The following is a 21,477-nucleotide window of genomic DNA, read 5'->3' on the forward strand; positions in this document are numbered from 1 at the left end:
AAAAAGGCAATGTGTCCAACCATACTCCTGAAAAACTAGAGAAAGTGAAAACCAAATAGTTTTCTAAAATATCCTTTTGCCCATCTCATGGTATATGACATTTCATATGGAGGTTATGAAGCCAGCATGTAGAGATTTGTGTTAAAAAGGGGATCCCACTGATTCAAAATATTGTTTAAGAAGTATGAAAAGGTACTTAGTATATTGGATTAATTCTAACTAAACTCATACTTATGCTAAATGAGCTTAAGGCACACATCTCGCTGAATTAGACTTTTGCTGTGTTTTATAAGGAAGATAATTATTTGGTATATTATTTTCCATAATATTTTATTATAAAAATTACAGAGGGCCCTCCCTGGTGGCGCAGCGGGTTAAAGCACTGCACTAAGAAGCTTAAGCCACTTCCGCATGAGTTCGATCCCTGCCTGCTCCGGAGGAGATCCACATGGCGTGGCAGACCTCTCCTGGCCCGCCTGCTGCTCCCCTCAGCAGTGTACTTTGTAGATCTGCCTGTTCTGCTCCCCACTCTGTCCCTGGTGAATCCTCTCACCCTCCGCATCTCTGGCCTGTACCCCAGTTCTGTATGAATAAATAAATAAATCTTTAAAAAAAAAATTACAGAAATAATGAAAGAATTGTATGTGAAACAACCATATATCTACCACCTACAAGGTTCTATGTTTACTTTATAAAATAGCAATGAATTCTTAACCAATTCAATTTACCAATCAACTTACCTTTTAAGTGTATGCTACTTGTAAAGTCTGTCTACTGTTGGAGAGTTAAATAGAAACTATAAACAGTTTGCCAAAGGATTTGATCAATATAGATAAACAAAAATATAACAGGACTTCTAAGTGTTACATGAAGAAATTAATTATGTTACTTGACTGTGGAAGTTGAACTGATTGAACTGTCCAGTTTTCAATATCTTTGCTTATTTTGTTTTGAAGTTATTAGTTTTTGCAAATCACCTTGAAAAAAATCTCAATTTACTTCTCTAACCATAAAGAAATTTATCAAAATAAGTCATTTTAAATAAAATTTTAACTTTGCTTTCTGTAATTGAAAAAGAATGGTTTATAAATTAAAGATTTTATAAATATCAACAAACAATATTTCATATACAATTAAGAAAAATCTTTTCAGTGAAATAACTATTTGTGCTAGAAGATTTGAATAAAACAGCCATTGTTATATCATCAATATGTCTTTATTTCTTTCAGTATTTATTTTTTCCATAATAACTTACCATTATTAAAATTGTCTTATTTCTGCTTCATTCTGTTTTCATATGTGAAGGAGCAGAGATGATACTTCCCTTGCTAATGTACATGTTTAGAAGAATATTGAGCACTCAACTGACATTTAGTGATTATTTGTTCAGTAACCAAGTTGCATTAGTAATAACTTTTTAGTATATTTAGTAATATACTTTTTTAGTAATATATTTTATTGAAGTAACATTGGTTTACAACATGTATATAACTCATTGCTGAACATCCATGACTTGTCAGATGTACTTTACCACACCATACCCATCCCTAAAGCACTCATAATCCTTCAACATAGTCTACTGTGCCTTCTTCCCTAAAACCTCCTCATTCATTTTACTCCCCCGCTAGATCCACAGTTTTGCAGCCATATTCTAAAATCAGGGTTTATTTGTTTTAATTTTCCCATTAGTGTGTTTTGCATCCTATATGCCACATATGAGGGAAATCATAAACATCTTTCTTCTTTAATGCATTTCCTTAGCATATCCTCCTTCCTTAGTAATCCACTTTTACACTCCCCATGTAACATACATTATGTACTATTATACATTATATGACTTACACTACATGTACTATTATAGCTGGTAGTATCCATGGTGTATTTGTGTTGTATTTTTCTTAATCCACTCATCTATCATAGAGCACTTATGTGCTATTTCCATAACTTCACTATTGTGAAAAATACTACAATCAATGTATGAATGAATCCATATACTTATTCCTCAAAAGTAGTGTTTTTGCATTCTTTGGGTGCTTACTGAGGTGTGGAATTGCAGTACCATATAGAATATCTATTTTTAATATTTTGAATTCATAGGAGCTAGAAGAGTCCACATTCCCAACAGTAAGGGCTACAATTTCTCTGTTTATGTAGCCTTGGTTTTGTTTTTTGTTTTTTGTTTTTTGTTTTTGTTTGTTTTTTTTTTTTTTTTTTTGTATATATGGGACATTCTCAAATGTATGCATTGGTATTTATTGTGGGTTTTATTTTTTTAATATTTATTTCTATATGCATACAGAACTGGGATACAGGTCAGAGGAGCAGGGGCCATGAGAGGCTTCACCAGACACAGAGTGGAGAGCAGAACAAGCAGATCAATGAAGTACATTGCTTAGAGGAGCAGAGAGCAAGATAGGAGCAGTCTGCTGTGCCATGTGGGTTACCTCCGGGGAAGGGGAGGTTAGCTTGCAGTGCTGTGCCCTAACCAGTTGTGCCATCAGGGAGGGCCCCTATTGTTGTTTTTATTCCCTTTCCCTGATGATAAGTGATGATCAGAACTTTTTCATGTGTTTGTGGCCATATGTAGGTAACTTTTGGAGAAATGTGTGTTTAACTCCTCTGCCTGTGTATGATTGGGTTTATTCTCTTGTTGTTGAGTTGTATGAATTTTTTGTAGAGTTGTATGTAGAGTTGTATTCCAACTACCTGTTGGAAGTATGATACATATAAATATTTTCTCCTACTCAGTTGATTGTCTATTTATTTTAATGATAATTTATTTTTACTTTGATGTACCTCCATTGGTTTCTTTTTGTTTTTGTTTGCTCTGCAGTTGGAGTTGAGTTCCCAAAGAAGCCCTAAAACCACTGTTGTTAAGTATGATGTCTGTTTCCCTCTATGTATTTTAGAATTCCAGTTCTTACATTGAAATCTTTAATTCTTTTTTAGTTAACTTTTGAGTGTGGAGTGGTCTGGTTTCACTGTCTTCCACGTGATTGTCCAGGGTACACTCTAGCTCCAGGGTACACTCTGAGGTGCTTTATTGTCTATTGACTGTCCATATGAAGTGTGGGTTTATTTATGAGGTAAATTTCTATGCCATTGTTGTGGATTTATTCCAATGTTATGCTGTTTTAAATACTATGACTTTGCAGTATAATTTGAATTCTCTGATATTTCTGTTCTGTTTTCTCAAAATTGCTTTGGCTACTTTGAGTCTTTTGTGATTCAAAAAATTGAGTAATTAATGTTTATTAGAGTTCTTAAAAGAATGCCATTGAGAAGGATTGCACTGAATCTCTGTATTGCTTTGGGTAAAATGTAAATGTTTTTATAATGTTAATTATTTCAATACAGGAGCACAGAGTATAATTTCATCTCTTTGTGTCTTTTGATTTATTTGAATACCTTATAATTTTCATTTTATAGGCATTTCACCTCCTTTGTAAAGCTTAAATAGAAGTAATTAATTCTTTTTGATGTAATAGCCTCATTGTATACTTCTTTGTGATTGGATTTTGGTGAATGTGTTTTTCTCCCTGTAGTGTCATATTCTTTAGAGATCTCAAAATCATACACTGTAGTTTTCTCTATTTGTTTTACTGCTTTGAATTTCTCTATTTATTAGGAATCACTATCAATAATTTAGAGAGTTAAACTATTTTATCCTTCTCAGCAGGTGATGATTTGGTTTTGTTTGATTTTTGGTTTCTTGTCTTGCTGCTTGCCCTTATTTATGAGACTTTATCAAGTAGTTGCTAAGTTAGAGAGTGGTAGAATTTTGGAGATACCCAGGTGCTTGTCTGAATGCTTGTGGGAGTAGATGTTGGTTTGCATTTGTGGCATCACTGATATTCTTCCTCTCTGAAGTTCCAGAACTGAGACTGCAGTTATGCATAGTCAGATCAACTCATAAGTTCAGTACAAGTCTCTCTATATAAGAGGTTACTATAGGAAACACAATGTTCCTATACTGTTCTTTTCACTAATGCCTAAGCTTTGGGGAATCTCACATCTCTTCCTCATATGATTTCTCTCAGTTAAGGGGTTTTCTCTCTCTTCTCAGGCTTGAATTTCTCAAGAAATTCTAATGTGCAGTTAGTTTGGTGGCTAACACATCTTTTAACTACTGACTATATAGTTTGGAAAAATAAGAGTTTGTTAAGTGATTGATGCCTAACACCATATTTTTGGAGAAAAATGAACTTTTTGAATAGAGTAATATTAAATTTGCCTACCAAACAGCTTTTTTTTCCTAAAAAAATCAAAGAAGCTATAAAAAGATAATGTTTCCAATTATCTGATTTCCCAGATATTATTCAAGGCACTTCAAGTCCTCATTGAAGCAAGATGAGATGAAGTGCTTATTTCTTTCTCTTTCATTTTAGAAATAATTCTGCTAGCAAAGAGAGAAAACCTCTCCCTCTTGAGTAAGAAGTACAATTATATTAACAACAAGTGCTTCTGGAGCACTGTGCTGGTGAGCTAACTTTTTATTATCTAAGCAATTAACATAAAGTTGTGATACCTATTATCAAAAAGGTATCCATATGCATAAAAATAATTTAAAGTTTCTGTTCACTTTTCAAATACAGTTTATTTGGTTTGAGTAGATACATGAATAAGTTTACTTCTGGATACATAATAAATTATTCTTCATGCCAAGGGGAAACTTTTTTTTTCTATTAAGAATTACATATTATATATATATATGTATATGTGTGTATATATATATATATATATACACCATTACAACTATTTCTTATCTAGTCTAATCATTCCATTTCACAAATGAGGAACCAGAGGCTAGAAATCAGTGATTATACTTCCTGAGGGAGTCCAGATCATGCTTGCAGTGGAATGAAGCATTTACTTTATACCAGTGTGTATAATCCATCCATATTAAAGAGCAGAATACACATTTTTAATTTCACTAGGTATGCCCAAGTTCTTTTGTCCCAGTCTCAATATTCTTTGAAGTTTTTTGAATGCTTTGTAAATTTTTTTGTCTCTATCTTAAAAGCAATAGTGGAATAAAATGTCCTTTCCTATAGTTGGAACTGTGCACAATGTATACCAAAAAGATTGAATTTCATCTTCAGCAGAAATCTCAATGAATGTTGTTTGCAAAGTTAACACCCTCTCCATAATACAGAAACAAATATATCAGTTCACTCCTTTCCTCTGTTTACTCTCCCACTCCATTACCTCTACCTAAAAATGCTTTTATGCGTAATAGCCAAAGAAGATGGAAATTTATATTAAAACAACAAATGTTAGCAATCATAACAATGTGATAACCACATCACTATTGTGATTATTATCACTGTAACTTATTAAGTAAAGAAGTAGTTACAGCAGATAGAGAACACATACCTTGTCCCCCAAATATGACCAAAGGATGCTGTGAGCTCATCAGTGGCAGTTTGAGTTATGGAAAGTGCTTTCATATTTGCCTGTGTTTGAAGATGCAAATATATAATTCCATCACAAACATTCTCAAACTGTGTAGCAATTTATGTCAGGAAATAGCATGACAGACAACTCAAGGTTAATTGTGACAAACAAATGACAGATTGTTCAAAAGCAGGATCTATACCAGGAATGAGATGAGTAAATTATACATATCTGCATATTAAAACTTAAATATCCTCCAATTCTTTGTCCTTCAATCATTTGTTTCACAAATCACCAGATGCTACTCTTAGAATTTCTATGAATTATGGATAGATAAGGGTTTTTTTTTGTTTTTTGTTAAAGATTTATTTATTTATGCATACAGAAATGGGGTACAGGCCAGAGGTGCAGGGGTGGCAAGAGGCTTCACCAGAGACAGAGTTGGGAACAGAACAGAGATCGATGAAGTACACTGCTGAGGGGAGCAGCGAGCGGGTGGGCCAGGAGAGGTCTGCCACGCCATGTGGTCTCCTCCGGGGCAGGAGAGAATCAAACTCATGCGGAAGTGGCTTTAGCTTCTCAGTGTTATGCTTTAACCCGCTGCACCACCAGGGAGTGCCTGGATAGACAAGTTTTTTCTCAGTGTTAGAGGTCATAAAATCATGCCCATCTAAGCTTGCATTTTAGGTTCAACTCTTAATTTTGACCATAAGTAAATTATTTAATTTATCTAAATGTCAGTTTTCTTATCTGTAAAACAGTATTTTGTAGTTCATAAACTACTACAAAGATGAAGGAAAATAAATTATGTAAAGCATTTAACTCTGAGTCTAACACAGAGTAAACCTCAATAACGTTACAACATTGGGATACACCTCAAGACACCAACTCTTTTTATTGTAACAGCTAACATCAAAGATTTATAATTGTGTCAGACTCATCACTTGTCAACAAAGACCTAAGATGTCAAAGCATTTGTATTTTGAATAGGTAGACTGTCAGCAAATAGCTTTGAGATTCAAGTTATCACCTAGTATAGACAATTGTGAAACAATAAACAGGAAGTTCTTTTTACCAATGGCTATGCATTATCTTTTTATTGAAAATAATGTTTACCAAGCATTTTGGTGTTAGAGGAAATTATATAATTTCACAGTGGGAAGAATAATTTAGAATTGTGCTAGGTCATTAAGTGGTAGAAATTGTCCATAATTTTCTGGAAGCAATACTCTAAAGTTCATGCACGTCTACAGACATCTGCAATACCTGAACTTTCTCTAGAAAATCTGGCTGCAGCATATGAACATGGTATCACTTAATTTGTAAAAAGTAATTGCTCTATAGGTTATTGCTTTTAGTGTAGACAAATTGTTATAAATTGTACAAAAGTTTGTACGCAAACTAATAAAATTATACCTTTCCAAACAGCTATACTGTCCACCTCCCACTCACTCTTCAACTAAGTTCAGGGGCCATTTCTCTAAAACTTTTCAAAATATTCGTCTCCTTCACATTCAAGTTAGTTGTTCATATAACTCAATGCTGACTTTCTGTTATTACAGCACTTAATTATATTTGACTATAATGATGCCAGTTAACCTCTGACAAGACTATAAAAGAATGAGGGGTAGTGTCCAAATACCTGACACATTTATGCTCAATAAACATGAGAGAGCTGGAAGTTAGGACAAGAAGAGAAATCAGTGACTGCGGGGAGGGAAAACATGTAAAATGATTATCTCAAGTGAGTGATGATTTGTTTCCATGGAAAATCAAGATTGCTGGCTACTATCATCGGCGTTTTCTGTGTTAGAGAGAGTTGAAGATATGATAAGGGAAATGTCACATTTTCAATGACCTGTAATGTTTTTGAAGAATGCTGTTGAAGGAACATCAACATGTGAGAGAATGAGATCACCTAGTGAAATGAACTTTAGGAAAGAAGCTTACATGTGCATAATCACTAAAAATAAATTAATATTGCAAGTTTATGATTATAAGTAGCGAGTACTTCCAATGATAACTATAGAATTTCATTCTTAAGTAATGTTTTTGAAGAATGCTGTTGAAGGAACATCAACATGTGAGAGAATGAGATCACCTAGTGAAATGAACTTTAGGAAAGAAGCTTACATGTGCATAATCACTAAAAATAAATTAATATTGCAAGTTTATGATTATAAGTAGCGAGTACTTCCAATGATAACTATAGAATTTCATTCTTAAGTTTGAATATTTTTCTAATTCACTTGCCATTATGCTAAAAATACAGTAACAGTCTTTTATGTGCATCTGTAAGTTTTGTTCTAAAAATGAATAGCTTAGTTCTTAAGAAGATAAAAAGATGAATGTGGGGAATAAACTAAATCTTATTATTTGAAAAATGTCACACTTGTAAGTATCTTTTTTATTTCTTCTAAAACATCAACATTCTGTATGTCAGATCATCATTGCAATCACCACAGTCACCTGCAATCACCACAGTCACTTGCAATTTCATGTGATAATGTGGGGTCTTTACTTGGTCCTCAACTCCACTCTGGCCTTTCTCAAAATAAACTGGCCCATCTCTGAATTTATATGATTACTTTTACTCTAGAATAGAAAAATAATTTTAAAAAATCAAGATGATGTTTTCAACAAATGAATAATTTTACATTTTAAAAACATATTGCTATATTTAGCCATTGCTAAAATACACAGTTCTGCCTTTAGTTAATCTCCTACTTCCCTCTGCTGTCCCCCTTAATGGTTAGCTGTCATGCTTCATTTTTAGCTGCTCTGCTTTTCTGAAATTTAAATACTTTGCTATAAATACTTGCAAATGTAAACATACTGTGTAGCTCTTGTCTTGACTCAGGGGAATTCCCAGTTATGTAGAAATGGATGATGTAAAAAGTCACAGAAGGTATATTCCAAAAAGGAGGTCTTTCTCTGAAATAGTTAACAGGAATATTGAAGGGCACCCTGGGGCCCTTAAGCCTTTCATGCTCTAAAGGGACCCTACAGACTTGTATGAACTGCCTAAAGAGAAAGCGGATCTACGTGTGTAAGATATCTCACAGAATGGTTATGCGTAGAGAAGGGAGAGCAAGGATCTAGTTTCTCAATGAAATGTATACCATCACCCATCTATTCCTGGATAAATATTGAGCCAAACAGTGTTGGCCTGAAGTGGGTCACTGATGCCCAAAAATTTGCCACAAGACTAAAACACCTTCTAGCAGGGAACCATAGGAAAAGAGAAAAAAGGGCCAGATAAGTCTGGGATGAAAGCAGCAAAATCAAAGTACAAATCAAGATAATAGATGCTATTTTCCTCCCCACAGGATTTTCACTCATGAGTTTCTTCCAAGCATCTCTACATCTCTCACCTCGTCATGTGTCCCCCAGGCCTCCAAGTCCCTGGTGCAAGTCCAAAGCCAAGAAACAAATGAGCCCTTAAAATAAATAAATAAATATATATATATATATTTCATTATTTATGCATACAGCAACTGGGGTACAAGCCAGAGGTTCAGGGGGTGAGAGGACTCACTAGAGACAGAATGGGGAGCAGAACAGGTGGACTTATGAAATACACTGCTGAGAGTGGGTGGAAATGGAGAGGTCTGCCACGCCATGTGGCTCACATCCTTGGCTGGAATTGAACTTGTGCTGCAGTGGCTGTGGATAGTTCCATAGAGCTGCACTTCAAGCCATTACACAACCAGGGAGAGTAACTGGCAAAGGTCAACACCATCCACCCCTCACCCAGTACTTCAGATCAATTTCTTTAACCTAGCCCCAGTACCTTGCAGCCTTATTTTCCACACTACAGATCTCAGAACAAGCCAGATGCCTTTCTACCACTGAACTTGTGGAAGTTATGCCTGGGAGCATGTTTTCCTCCTTGGACTTCTTACCACCATTGACATTCTGCTTTTTCTTGAAAGTACAGATCACTAAAAAAGTACAGAGCACTATCTTTTGTAATGTCTTCCCAATCTCCAAGTCTGGTAGCTTGTCCTATTTCCCGCTCAAAGATTGCTGTTTCCACCAGTCATGTTAGCACATTGCATAGAGATTCTCAAGAAATAAGATCCAAACTTTGGATAGGGTTGGTTAAGAAAATTAAAAATGTTTGCAGTTTATTTGTATTTTCTTACCACATCACCCAGCTTAAATTAAAATAATAAATTCTTTTTTTGTCCTTTAATGAGACTTGTTTATAACTTTAAAAGAAAACCCCTTATTTGTTCATTCATTGTAAAAGTACATTTGCCATGATAACATTATAGGAAATCAGGACATAGAGAATGGAAACATAAATCATTATACCATCATGTAAACACAGCTATTGCTGTATTTTCTCTTTCTATCATTCTAAGAAATGTTTCTTTACTGTAGTAGTAAGTAAAGTGATCCCCAATACCCCCCTCCCTTTCTCATTTCTTTTATATATATATATATATTTCTTTTATATATATATTTACAGTATTCTTCATTTTGAACATTTTTTCATCTTGGTTTTAATCCCCGTGGGCTTCCCACCACCACTTCACCCCTGTGCCATCACCATAGTCCCATGCACTCTTCCCTCCCCAGTTCCATCTGCCTAAAATGTCTCTGGTTTATAGTTGTTCGTTGTTTTCATTTTTACTTTATTATAATTGTGTGTTTTTTTTCCAATCCCTTATGCTCCTACTATGGATCTAGTATTTTTCTTTTTCTTTCTGGCTTATTTCATTAAGCATGATTCCATCCAGCTCCATCCATGTTGTTACAAAGGACACACATTTATCTTTTTAGATTGCTGAGTAATATTCCATTGTGTATATGTACCACATCTTCTTAATCCAGTCATCTATTTTGGGACATTTGGGTTTATTCCACATATCCTTTATTGTAAATACAGCAGCAATGAGCATAGGGGTGCTGGTGTCCTTTAGTATCAATGTTTTTGTGTTCTTTGGGTAGATACGTAGGAGTGGGATTGCTGAGTCATATGGAAGCTCCATTTTTAGCAATTGAGAAACCTCCAAACAGCTTTCCATGGTGGTTGTGCCATTTTGAATTCCTACCAGCAGTGCAGGAGAGTTCCTTTTCCTCCACATCCTCACCAACATTTGTTGCTGCTAGTTGTTTTAATATGTGCCATTCTCACTGGTGTGAGATGGTATTTCATTGTGGTTTTAACTTGTATTTCCATTATTACAATGATCATGAACATATTTCCATATGCCTGTTGGCTGTCTACATTTCCTATTTGGGAAAGTGTCTCTTCAGCTCTTCTGGCCATTTTTTGATGGGGTTGTTTACTTTATTTTTGTTGAGTTTCATCAGCTCTTTGTATATCTTTGTAATAAGTCCTTAGTCATTAGTATTATGTGAAAAAAAAATTTTCCCAGTCAGTGGGTTGTAATGTCTCTTTTGCTGTACAGAAACTCTTTAACAGCTGTTTATCCTTTCCTTCACTATTCTTGCTTCAGGTGATGGATTTTTAAATATGTTACTGAGGTGTATGTCTCATAATGTCTCACCAATGTTTTCTTCTAGATATTTTATGGTTTGAGGTCTTATGTCTAGTTCTTCAATCCACTTCAAGTTGGTTTTTGTGCATGGTGCAAAGTAGTAATCTAGCTTCACTTTTTTTTGTTCACAGCAGCCTAGTATTCCCAGCACCATTTGTTGAACAAACTTTCTTTGTTCCACTGCATATTCTTTGCTTCTTTGTCAAATATTAGATGTCCATAAAACTGTGGATTAAGATCTGGGTTTTTGATTCAAATCCAGTGGTCTATATGTCTCTTCTTGTTCCAGTACCATGCAGTTTAATTATTGTGGCTTTGTAGTATAGCTTGAAGTCTGGGAGTGTGATGTCACCATTCACTCTCAGTTTAGTCAGGAGAGTTTTGGCTATCTGAGGACTTTTTTCATTCCATATAAATCTCATCAATATTTGCTCTATTTCTTTGAAGAATGTCATTGAGATTTTTATTGGAATAGCATTAAATCTATATATAGTTTTTGGCAGGATGGCCATTTTAATGATATTAATTCTTACAATGCATGAGCAGGAGATGCATTTCCATTTCTTTGTGTCTTCTTGTATTTGTTTTAACTGTATTTTAAAATTTTCTTTGTAAATGTCTTTCACCTCTTTTGTTAGGTTTATTCCCAAATATTTGATTTTTTTTATTGTAAATAGAATGCTTTTTTGATTTCCACGTCTTCTGATTGGCTGTGTATAGGAAGGCTACTGACTTTGGTGTGTTGGTTTTAGATCCTGTTTCCTTACTAAACTGGTTAATTGTTTTTTTTTGATTAGTTTTACTGTGGAGTTTTTAGGGTTTTCCATGTAAATTATCGTATTGTTTGCCAATAAAGATAGTTTTACTTTTTTCCCTATCTTGTTTCTTTGTATGTCTTTTTCCTATCTTACTACTCTGGCTAGGACTTAGTTATGTTGCAGAGCAGTGGTGATAGTGGATATACTTGCCTTAGTCCTGATCTTAAAGGAAAGGCTTTCATTTTTTCTCCATTGAGGATAATATTGGCTGTGGGTTTGTCATATATGACTTTTATCTGTTGAAGTATGTTCTTTCTATTTCAAGGAATTCAAAGGCCTTCAACATAAATGGACATTGAACTTTGTCGAATGCCTTCTCTGCATCTATTGACATGATTATGATTTTTATTCTATTAGTTGATATGATGGATCACATTAATTGACTTTCAGATGTTGAACCATCTTTGTGTCTCTGGAATAAAACATACTTTGCTTGTAGTGTATTAGTCTTTTTTTTTTTTTTTATAAGATTTATTTGTTCATACAGAACTGGTGTAAAGGCCAGAGGCTCAGAGGCAGTGAGAGACTTCCTGGAGACAGAGTGGAGAGCAGAACACGCAGATCTCCAAAGTACACTGCTGAGGGGAGCAGCGGCTGGGTCAGGAGAGGTCTGCCACGCCATGTGGTCACCTCCGGGGCAGGCGGGAATCGAACTCATGCAGAAGTGGCTTAAGCTTCTCAGTGCTGTGCTTTAACCCGCTGCACCACCAGGGAGGGCCGTATTATTCTTTTAATGCATTGTTGGATTCTGTTGGCTAAGATTTTATTGAGGATTTTTTTTTAAGATTTATTTATTTATGCATACAGAACAGGGGTACAGGCCAGAGGTTCAGAGGCAGTGAGAGACTTCCTGGAGACAGAGTGGAGAGCAGAACAGGCCAACTGATGAAGGACACTGCTCAGGGGAAGAGCAGGAGGGTCAGAAAGGTATGCTGCGCCATATGGCTCACCTCTGGGGCAGGGATGGAACTCATGCTCAAGTGAATTTAGCTTCTTAGTGCTGTGCTTTTAACCTGCTGCACCACCAGGAAGGGCCCTTATTGAAGATTTTTGCATCAGTGTTCATTAGGGAGATTGGTCTGAAGTTTTCTTTTTCATGTGTTGTCTTTGTTAGGCTTTGGTATTAGTGTGATATTGGCTTTGTAGAATGTATTTGGTAGTTTTTCTTCTTTTCCCTTTTTCTTTTAATACAGTTATGTACAGTACTTGTCATTTGTTGAAATAAGAGCACATTTTAAAATATTTTTTAAATATTCTTTTTTTCCCCACAATATATAATTACTCCCCTCAGGTATGATCATCATCATTTGGTCAGAACTAGAGGGATTCTTCTTTTTTAAGATTTTATTTATTCAACTTTGCATAGACAAGCTGGGGTATAGGTCAGAGGTGTTAGGGGTGACTCACCAGAAACAGAGTGGGAGCAGAACAGGCAGGTCTTTTGAAAGTGAGCAGCAGGTGTGACAGGAGAGTTCTGTTGAACCATATGTGGGTTAGCTCCCTGGCTGGAGATCAAACTCAGGTCAAAGCAGTGATAATACTGAGACTAAACCCCTAGACCACAAGGGAGGCCCTGGAAGAGATTATTTTAAAATCTCTGGAAGGAGAAAGAAAAGTAGCAGAAGAAACATACTTTTTGAATAAGGCTGTCTCCATTATTTCTATGTTAGCTACTTAGAATTGAGAACTGCAAAAGATTTCACCTATTTTATTCCACTCAGAAGGATCTGTTATAGGTGATTCAGAGCCCAGAGGTGCCAGTAAAGCTGTGTAGCTGTCAGCAGGCTGGCTCTCTTGCTCTCCTGTCTTCCTTCCATTCTGATTACTGTCCCAAGTTCCCACCCAGTGGTGTTTCTCAATTTCTCTGGTCTTAAAGGAAAGGCTTTCAGCTTTTCTCCACTGTCAGGCAACAAAGCAGAGAGATTTTACAGGGAGTGGGCATCCCCATCACCTGCATTCCTCTGTGATCACTGGCCTGCTTTTGCTTTACCAGATCTTTTTCCGTGTGTTGAGGGCTTTAACCTCTTTCCTGATGAGGAATTTCCTTGTGGCCTTTGGTTCTATGTTCTGCTTGGTTCCTCACAGGGCCCATTACAGCAAGAATGATGCAAGAACAGAGGTACAAAATTAAACATTGCTACTGCCCCTTGTCACTGACAAATGAATTCTTCCAAAAATTAAGCATCACTTGTAAAGCCACCAACAATCTATGACAATTCTATATCAAGTTGACTGAGTATCATTTAAGTTTGGAAAAATAATTAAATTGATAATATTCCTAGAGCCGTTATTATACTCTGACATGTTATATAGCTTTTTGTGCACATATTTTATTTTCATTAAACCTTTAGGCTTCAGTGGAAAAAATCTGTTCATTGCTCTAAGGCAAAACCAAGTTAGTTGATATTCATTTCTACCTGTGCCCCTAGCAGAGTGCCTTGCATACAGAGGATGCTCTACAAATGCTTGTTGGTTAAAAATAAATAATAAATAAAGTACATGTCATTTTTGATAAATCAGCTAATTAACAAAGAAAACAATAGCTTTCAAGATGTTTAGGAAAACTGAAGCAGGGGAAAGTGGTTTATGATGCATATTTTGGTAAATTATATTATCTTTCAATTTAATGTCTTTTTAACAAAAAAGTCTGCTAACTGTTTAATCTTACTTTATGTCCATTAAAGGCTAAAGAGGACACATCACAATGTATTTAACAAAATAAGTCTGGGATTCTGTACATTTGAATCTATCTTGAAAGTACCAAGAGAAAGGTCCTGTACCACCATAATACCTAGAACATCGCCATGAACACAGTCCCCGATGACCAGCATGTGAACAAAAACGTTTTTAACAGAACTCTGGAGTACACACAAAAAATACAGCTGTCCACACGAAAACTTCAGGCAGGGATTTCTGAGAAGTAAAGTGAGTCTTTCAGATCCTGCATGCTCTCTGCAGGGTTTTTCCAATGTGGTACTTCCCACTGAAAAACCCTCACCATTTTTAAAATAAATAGCTCAACACCCAGTAAATGCATCCAGTGTGGTCATGCCTTCACCTCCATTTGCTTTTCACACTGTACTTCAGGCACCCTGTAGCACAGTCACTATCTGTATTATGTTCCCAAATAGTGCAAGCTCTGTAATTTGACATTGCTATTCACCAGTTGCTAGATACAACCAAGTATAATTTTCTAATTCCCTGGCATTTATTTTACATATTACTAAATCATAGGTTGTGGTAATTCACCTGCAAGGAACTTGTCTTCATAATACCTCCCAGTCAGCAAAAAAGTACTTCCATTACACTGAACCAATGGGTCTCCTGATGACCTGATGGTTTAAGCCTGACTAGATGTTTTCTCATTAGTATGCATAACTTCCCTTCTATCTTAATCTTGTTTTACCTGTTTTTCTCCCTTTTTATTATCTCAACACATTCCATGTTCAAAATTGTGTTTCTTCTATCTAGTCTCTGTTCAAACACCACATTGATTGTACTTTCAACATCCTCACTCCTTTACATACACCATGTCTTCTCTGAATCTCCCAATTTTGGAAGGATCCAACCATTGGATTTTATTAGTTACCCCCAAGGGCTTCTGAATGTTGCTTGAGGGAGGTTTAGGATCTCATATGGGCTCTGGACTCTGGAATCATGTCAGCATCCTCTGTGGGAATTTTATAACCTTTTAAAGTTTGTGCACTTTGCAATCATCAGCATCTCACTGCTCTTAGAAAATGAACTTGCCCTCACCTCATAGAGCAGCTGGAAGTCATCTTTCATGAGCTCTCATCTACCCACCTGCCTTTCACAAGGTCAACTGTATTTGCATCCATCTTTATCTCTTTTGATCAAGATGCAATCCTTCAGCTGTTCCTAATACTTGATCTGTGCTTCCCAAGACCTTATATATCAGTGTTCTTCCCCTAATTTTCCATCACCTTAATAATGTTGTCTTTTTGAAGTCTTCCTTCCCTTAACCCAGATATTCTCTACTCCTCTAGCTCTTACCCACCACCCTCTTTTAAAAGAAAAAAAAATGTCTTTTAATGTGTGCATTTGTATTATAAAATAAATCATGTAGTAAGTAGAAGGCTGAAAGAATCATGCAAAAATAATATTCTCAGAACTAGGCTAAGTGAAGAAATATGGTACCTACAATGTCACGTATACAACCCTCCCAGTCACTCTTTCTCCTGTTTACCTGAATTTTATGAGCAATTTTCCTTTAATAAAGAAAGATTAAATATATGGCTCAAGGTTTTATTTAACTTTCCCAGCTTCTGTTTTGTAGGCCAGATTTTGGCATCATATGGACATCTCAAAAGCATTACATTATCTATTATATCAGGGACTTTATGGTTATTGTACTGGAGGAGTAGAAAGCAGACAGTTTGTTGAAGGCCTCAGTAAGACACATATGGGAGATAAAACCTATAACAACTTGCAGTCTATTGCACCATCATATTTTAGAGATTTATAATGCTCCAAGTTTTCCAGAACATTCCCTCTCAAATTAAAGATAAAATGCACTTTACTCTTCCACTTCAAAGCAGGAAATACACTCCTGATAGGTTTCTTTGATTAATGTATCACACCTGGGACTGTTGTTCTGGATCATGCACCAACCTCTTTGAATTGTTGACTGTTTTCTATGCAGAAAGACCCTCTGCAGTAGGTCCAGACAGGATGAAAAACCTGCCACTTGGACTGTATAATCTGACTAAGATGTTAGAGGAATATGTGACAGGGGAAAAAATGCCTGTGGAATTCTTGGTAAGCCACAAAAGGAAAATCACAAATAGACATCCGGAGTTTCAAAATAACATCATCTACCCAGTGAATTCCACTGTGTCTGGGTGTCATCACAGCTGGGGATGGAACCTGCAATAAACTATGAACAGGGAAGTTCTGCACAGAGACCGCCACATGCAGGGAAGAATTTGACAACTTTCAAAATATGCTGTTGGACCCTGGTGGAAATAGAGCTTTCAATCATATTGTAAGTTACGATGTAGCTAGAAATCTTGAGCTGGGATTGATGTCCAGTTGGAAAATCAGGTGGAAAAAAATAGCAACCCATAGTGAGAATGAAGTACACAAGATTCCAATATGTTGTCCTCCTTTCATGAGACAAAAACAAAAACAATTCATAGTAACTTGACTACAGTGGACCTCACCCACTCTTGAAGGGACAATATTTCATTTTGTCATACACCAGTTACATATACACCAAGTAGAGAATTGATCACTATATCTTAAAGGTATTTCTAGTATGGCAAATTTAAAGTTTTCTCTTTTTTATGTTTTCCCTATTTTCCATAAGAAAAAATTTATATTGCATCAAGGCAGAAAAATGTGACAACAGTCATGTATGTGTTTCTGCAAGAAGTCAGACATATTTCAATATATAAGTAAGGTTTTTCTCAGGATGGATATAATTATGTGTGATATGCACTGTCTTTTGGACATTTTTCTGTATATTCAACTTACTATAATGAGCATATGTTACTTTCATAATCAGAAAATAATTACACATGCATTTTAATAAGGGCCATAAAATTTCTAATTTTGGTTTTACCCCCATAATTTCCAGTGACATCTTGATGTTGCATTTAGCATCTTTTTCCTTTTTCATAGAACATGGAGGACATTTTGTAAACTTTGACAATAGGGATGTTCAGTGTTGCTAACTTTGAAGTTTAATGCAATTCATAAATTACAACAAACATCTGGTTTTAGTTATTTGCAGCTTAAACCATTACACTTCAAAAGAAATGAATCCAGGTACTCAAAATAAATAAAAAGTTGACTGTGTTTGATTTTCTTGTGTGCTATGTGCTATTTTCTTAAATCCCAAAAGATTTTCTCTTCAACAATTTCAAACCCTCTAGGAAGCTCCTGTCCCCAATATGATACTCTTTGTTCACATCATCAAAATGTGGAGTAAGTGAAAATTGTTCTATGAGCTCTCACAAAGCTGACAAACATGATTTTAAAATTTTACCAAAAAAGCTGAGCAACAAAAATGCCATTTCATTCATCCTTATTTAAATGCAAAAGAAAGTTTTATGGAATGACTAGTGAATTGATATCAGCAATCCATACAATATTTAAAGGACTAAGAACCAAATAAAAACCCACAGGGAAATGAACTACTGATAGCAAGTATATCGTCCATTACCAGTCACTTGTTACAGGTTAGAGCCCCAAGTGTGGCTCTTCCTCAGTCTTCATTGTCTGTCTTTGTAAAGGAGTCCTTGCCTGTAGTTTACTTCAGACCATCCCCAGGCCTAGATACAAAGATCTGAGACACTTTCTCAACTGTATACTCTGCCTGAATTTATGGATTCACATAGCATAGTTCCAGAAGTCATTGTGAACTTTGACTCATGTGAAACTGGATGAAAAGCTGGCTCATGTGAAACACTGGATGATTATCTTTGATATATTTTTTTTATCTACTTTTTCCTTGTTTGCTTGTAGTTTTCTGTTGAAGTTATACCTTCATGTCTTAATTTCTAAAAACATTGATTTAGTAATAATACTTCAGGAAAAATAAGAAAATAAGAAAAATATAACCATATTTAATGTTCATATGAACTGAAACATATTTCTTAGAGATCAAGAAGATTAGAATGTAGTTCTTGATGTCAATTCTTCCTAGCTTAAATCAGAAAAGTATCAATGGTTGTTCTCAAACAGAAGATTCATCAACATGCCTGGCCTGGAATTTCTAATTCGTCTGGATTTCTGTCTAATCCTTATTTTATTCAATGAACTGATCATAGGTCAAAGGTCTAGGATCCTTTGGCCTATGTGGCTTTTAAACTTGCTAACAGTTGACTCTGGGACAGCCACTTAGCAAGGTGATAGAAGAAACCTGGGAGCAGAAGGCCAGGAAATTTCATTTCCTATAACTAGTGTCCTACCTCTTACATCTTAAGTCCCAGCATGCCAGTGAAGGTGCATAGACAATACTCCTTTCAATCCTTAGCAAGGGCCTGTACGCGACTCAACCCATATACAAAACCAAAGAAAGTATAACAAGAGGTATACTTTAAATTTGGTCTTAATTACACCTCTCCACACATGAAAGTGGAGAAAGTGGCACAAAACTGTTTTCACATCTGGCCTCTGGCCAAGGTTGAAGGGTCAATAGTCCTGCTGTTGCTTGGTGACTAGCCAATTCCCACCCTCTAAAATGCTGAAGGACATGCTTCTCACTACTGCTCCCTACTCCCTCTGCGAGTCTATAGTCACTTTTATGACTTTAAATACAGGAGTTTTTTAATCATGACATATCTGAAGATTAATTTTTAAAAGATTTATTTATTTATGCATACAGAACTGGGGTACAGGCCAGGGTTGCAGGGGCGGTGAGAGGCTTCACCAGAGACAGAGTAGGGAGCAGAGTAGCAGACTGACCAACGAAGTACACTGCTGAGGAGAGCAGCAGGCGGGTCAGGAGAGGTCTGCCATGGCATATGGGTCACCTCTAACAGTAGGGATCAAACTCATGCTGAAGTGGCTTTAACTTCTTAGTGCTGTGCTTTAACCCACTGTGCCACCAGGGAGGACCCTGAAGGAGACTCTATTTTTTTTAATTGTATTTTTCTAGTTTATTTTTACATCATTTTGTGCATTTTTCCATCTCAGTTGTAATCTCCCTGGGCTTCCCATCACCAAATTACTCATGTGCCATCACCATAGTCCAGTGCACTTCCCTCCCCCCACTGTTTTTGACCCCATTCCCCACTCCACCCCCATAAAATGTCTCTGGTATATAGCTGTTCATTATTATTATTATTTTCTTGCTTGGTCCATTATACTCTTACTATGAGTGAAACCAACCAGTATTTTTCCTTTTCTTTCTGGCTTACTTCACTAAGCATGATCTTTTCCAGCTCCATCCATGTTGCTGCAAAAGGCATTTTTTTGTTTGCTGAGTAATATTCCATTGTGTATATGTACCACATCTTTTTAATCCAGTCATCCACTTGAAGGAGACTATTTTAAAGACAATAAAATGTGTATTGCCAAGAGCTAATATCTTGCATACATATGTTCCCCAGCTTATAAATCAGCCTGTGAAAGTATGAGTCATGGAGGGAGACATGCAAAATAAGCTTGTCCCTCCATTGAAAAACAAGGTCATCTTGAATTCTAAGGTGACCTGGGGTACTGTCAACCTCAATGGAAAATTATTGCAATTCTACTCATTAATGGAGCATCTCCAGATTAACAGGCTACAGATAAACAAACAAAAGATTTCCAAATGAAAAATAGGTTCTCAGTGGGATGTTAATATTTTCATTATGCAAGTCATTCATTTGTAAAACTATTTTCAGTTTCTTAAATTGAAATATATACTGCAAACTGGAATACTACCTTTTTTCCCTTCACTTACTGATAAAAGATGATTGTAATATAATCTTTTTTATTCTTTATCTCCTATTATTGGGTGATTTTGAAGAACAAAATAGAGCAATTTATTTTATAAAGTCAGACATCAAATAGTTTACATTAGAGGATGATGGAGGAATTTGAAAGCAATTCTATCAGAGAATCACTTCAATCCAGTCCTAGACATGTTAAGTACAGTATAATGTCTTACAATAATATGACTAGAACAGACGTTTTACATCCAAACTATAGGTAGATCTAAAACAGTTTGAGCTGCCCCTAACTTACAAGTAATCTAAAAAAATACTTTTAAAATGGCACTTACAAATACTGTGAGAAAGAAAAATTGTGTGTCTACCTTCTTGTCTTCCTTCCCTATCTCCATCCTTCCCTACATCTCCAGCATTTTTTTTATCCAATTATAAATGCAATGAAGAAGGAATAAAATATCACTTCTCTCAAATGTGAAATTGGTCTGAATCTGGACTTCCCAGAACTGGAGTTAGATCTGTCATACTTTCACACATGAGACAGTTTTCTGCTATTATAATTACATTTTTCCACCACCTATAATCTTGCTCAGAACTGATACTTCAATATCCCACAGCAACTACCCATTGAATTGTGTCCCCACAAAACATGTGTAAAGCAAGAATTACTAATGTGTGAAATCTGATATTCAGTATAGAAATGTACCTGTTTAAAATAAACTCTCCATAAACTCAGTAAGAGTTAAGCATTTATTTCTGATCATCCTTTCTTTCTATTGTTATTTATATGAACATTTCAAGAAATCATAAATATCATTTATAAATATGTCCTTTATTATCATATAAAATGAAGCAACAAAGATAATTTTATATTAAAATTTCACAATTTTCTTTGGGATCTGTGAAGACTAATAGGAGATATGATCAACATCCAATGCTTCACAGTCCAAATATCTTAGAAGAGGAGAAAGGTTTCATTACATGAGACATTACGTATGGGTGTGTCTCATTAAAGTAAAACTGACCCATTATTTAGCTAATTTGAAATGTTTATTTTGCTGTTTCAAGCATATAAGTTCCTTCAAGAGAGAAATGAAATAGAAAAAGTATTTGTTAAACCTTTCAATTAAATACAACAGAGCTGACCTTTTAAAGATAAGTGCTGGCAAATTACATATTCTTGCATCTAAGGATTTTTCTTGACTTTCAAAGAATAACTATCTCCCCTTGATGAATTGAATACCATCACAGAGTAAAGTCTGATAAGCTTTGTAAACGATTATACAATGGTAAAATAGCATGCCTTTGTTTAAAATTTCAGAAATTGTGGACCATTATCCATGTTTGTGT

This window comes from Condylura cristata, unplaced genomic scaffold (genome assembly GCF_000260355.1).
Source record: "Condylura cristata isolate star-nosed mole 26May11 unplaced genomic scaffold, ConCri1.0 scaffold00009, whole genome shotgun sequence".
In the NCBI taxonomy this organism is placed as follows: Eukaryota; Metazoa; Chordata; class Mammalia; order Eulipotyphla; family Talpidae; genus Condylura; species Condylura cristata.